A 3,226-nucleotide genomic window follows, 5' to 3' on the forward strand; every position below is an offset into this window, starting at 1 on the left:
AAAATCCCCCTTTTTCACCCAAAAATCCCCCTTTTTCACCCCAAACCCAAAATCCCCTTTTTCACCCCAATCCCCCCTTTTTGACCCAAAATCCCCCTTTTCACCCCCCCCTTTTTCCCCCTTTTTCACCCCAAACCCCTTTTTGACCCAAAATCCCCTTTTTGACCCAAAATTTTTCACCCCAAATCCCCTCTTTTGACCCAAAATCCCCCTTTTTCACCCCAAACCCCCTTTTTGACCCAAAATCCCCCTTTTTCACCCCAAATCCCCCTTTTTGACCCAAAATCCCCCTTTTTCACCCCAAATCCCCTTTTTGACCCAAAATCCCCCTTTTTCACCCCAAACCCCCTTTTTGACCCAAAATCCCCCTTTTTCACCCCAAACCCCCCTTTTGACCCAAAATCCCCCTTTTTCACCCCAAACCCCCCTTTTGACCCAAAATCCCCCTTTTTCACCCCAAATCCCCCTTTTTCACCAAAATTGCCCGTCCCCTTTTTCACCCCATTTCCCTTTTTGACCCAAAATCCCCCTTTTCACCCCAAACCCCCCTTTTTCCCAAAATCCCCCTTTTCACCCCAAACCCCCTTTTTGACCCAAAATCCCCCTTTTTCACCCCAAACCCCCTTTTTCACCCAAAATCCCCCTTTTTCACCCCAAAACCCCCTTTTGACCCAAAATCCCCCTTTTTCACCCCAAATCCCCTTTTTGACCCAAAATCCCCCTTTTTCACCCCAAACCCCCCTTTTGACCCAAAATCCCCCTTTTTCACCCCAAACCCCCTTTTGACCCAAAATCCCCTTTTTCACCCCAAACCCCCTCTTTTTGCCCAAAATCCCCCTTTTTCACCCCAAACCCCTCACCCCAAACCCCCTTTTTGACCCAAAATCCCCCTTTTTCACCCCAAATTTGTGTCACCCACAGATGGGGTGGGGATGGTGACGAGAATCACATTCGCCTGCCTGCAGGGGTGAGCACTGGGATGGACTGGGATGGACTGGGATGGGAATGGGATGGACTGAGAGGGAATGGGATGGACTGGGATGGGAATGGGATGGACTGGGATGGACTGGGATGGACTGGGATGGGAACGGGAGGGACTGGGATGAGAATGGGATGGACTGGGATGGGAATGGGATGGACTGGGATGGACTGGGATGGACTGGGATGGACTGGGATGGACTGGGATGGTACTGGGATGGACTGGGAGGGAACTGGGATGGACTGGGAGGGAACTGGGATGGAACTGGGATGGACTGGGATGGACTGGGATGGAACTGGGATGGGAATGGGATGGAACTGGGATGGAGCTGGGATGGAACTGGGATGGGCTGGGATGGGAATGGGATGGACTGGGATGGACTGGGATGGGAATGGGATGGACTGAGAGGGAATGGGATGGACTGGGATGGGAATGGGATGGACTGGGATGGAATGGGATGGACTGGGATGGGCTTGGGATGGACTGGGATGGAACTGGGATGGACTGGGATGGGAATGGGATGGACTGGGAGGGACTGGGATGGACTGGGATGGGAATGGGATGGGCTGGGATGGAAATGGGATGGACTGGGATGGGCTGGGATGGGAATGGGATGGGCTGGGATGGGAATGGGATGGACTGGGATGGACTGGGATGCACTGGGATGGACTGGGATGGACTGGGATGGACTGGGATGGGAACGGGAGGGACTGGGATGGACTGGGATGGACTGGGATGGACTGGGATGGACTGGGATGGACTGGGTTGGGAATGGGATGGACTGGGATGGACTGGGATGGACTGGGATGGACTGGGATGGAACTGGGATGGACTGGGATGGACTGGGATGGACTGGGATGAGAATGGGATGGACTGGGATGGAACTGGGATGGACTGGGATGGGAACGGGAGGGACTGGGATGGACTGGGATGGGAATGGGATGGACTGGGATGGGAATGGGATTCACTGGGATCGCACTGGGATGGACTGGGATCACACTGGGTGAGCAATGGAAGTCAATGGTGGGGGGCACTGGTCCTTACTGGTCCATACTGGTCCTTACTGGTCCTTACTGGTCCATACCGGTGTCCCCCCCCCCCCCCCCCCATAGGAGCCGCCTGGACTGCGAGGCCAAGCAGTGGCGGTGAGGCCCCGCCCCCTTCTGCAAACCCCGCCCCTTTCCTAAGCCCGCCCCTTCGCCAAACCCCGCCCCTTCCATAAGCCCCACCCCTCCCATAAGCCCCGCCTCTTCCCTAAGTCCCGCCCCTTCGTTAAGCCACGCCCTCTTCCCCTAAGCCACGCCCTTTTCCCTAAGCCCCGCCCCTTTTTCCCATAAGCACCGCCCCTTCCAGCAAACCCCGCCCTATTTTACCAAGCCACGCCCCCTTTCCCAAACCCAGCCCCCTTCCCTAAGCCCCGCCCCCTTCCCCCAAGCCCCCACTTCCCCAAACCCCGCCCCTACCATAAGCCCCGCCCCTTTACCAAGCCACGCCTCCTTCCCCAAACCCCGCTCGTTCCCGCAAACCCCGCCCCCTTCCCCAAACCCCGCCCACTTCCTCAAACCCCGCCCCTTCCCTAAGCCCCGCCCCTTCCCCAGCCCCGCCCACTTCTCTAAGCTCCGCCCCTTCCCCAAGCCACGCCCCCTTCCAGAACCCCACCCTCTTCCCTAAGCCACGCCCCTTCCCCAAACACCGCCCACTTCCATAAGCCACGCCCCTTCCGCAAGCCCCGCCCCTTCATTAAGCTCCGCCCACTTCCCTATGCCACGCCCCCTTCTCTAAGCCCCGCCTCTTCCCCAAGCCCCGCCCCCTCTAAGCCCCGCCCCCTTTCCTAAGCCCCGCCCATTCCATAAGCCCCGCCTCTTCCCCAAGCCCCACCCCCTCCCTAAGCTCCGCCCATTCACGAAGCCACGCCCCCTTCCCCAAACCCCGCTCCTCCCTTAAGCCCCGCCCCCTTCCCCCATTGGCTCCACCCCTTTCTCCCTCCCCCCCCCCCCTCCTCTCCCATTGGCCCTCGCAGGCTGGCCGCTGACGTCATCAATGACGTGGCGCTGCTGCTGGAGCTGCTCGCGCCGGGTTGGCCCCGCGCTGGCCCCGCCCTCCTGACGTTGGCGGCGGCGGGAAAGGTGACGTCATGGGGAGGGGCGGGGCTTGAGGGGGGGCAATGGGGGCAATGGGGGCAATGGAGGCAATGGGGGGCTATGGGGGGGCTATGGGGGGCTATGGGGGGCAATATGTGTACCAGTC

General features: G+C 59.1%; 1 long non-coding RNA gene across 1 annotated transcript; it reads left to right on the plus strand.

Annotated features, from left to right (window-relative positions):
* The first annotated feature begins 918 nt into the window (after positions 1-918).
* Positions 919-3,111, plus strand: LOC130598250 (uncharacterized). The gene is made up of 3 exons (XR_008971964.1): positions 919-967; positions 2,092-2,124; positions 3,000-3,111. It is a non-coding gene; the product is annotated as an uncharacterized LOC130598250 (long non-coding RNA).
* Positions 3,112-3,226: the final 115 nt, after the last annotated feature.

This window comes from Pezoporus wallicus, unplaced genomic scaffold (assembly GCF_028554395.1).
Source record: "Pezoporus wallicus isolate ANWC-B61680 ecotype Strahan unplaced genomic scaffold, APGP_CSIRO_Pwel_v1 contig_12392, whole genome shotgun sequence".
Taxonomy (NCBI): domain Eukaryota; kingdom Metazoa; phylum Chordata; class Aves; order Psittaciformes; family Psittacidae; genus Pezoporus; species Pezoporus wallicus.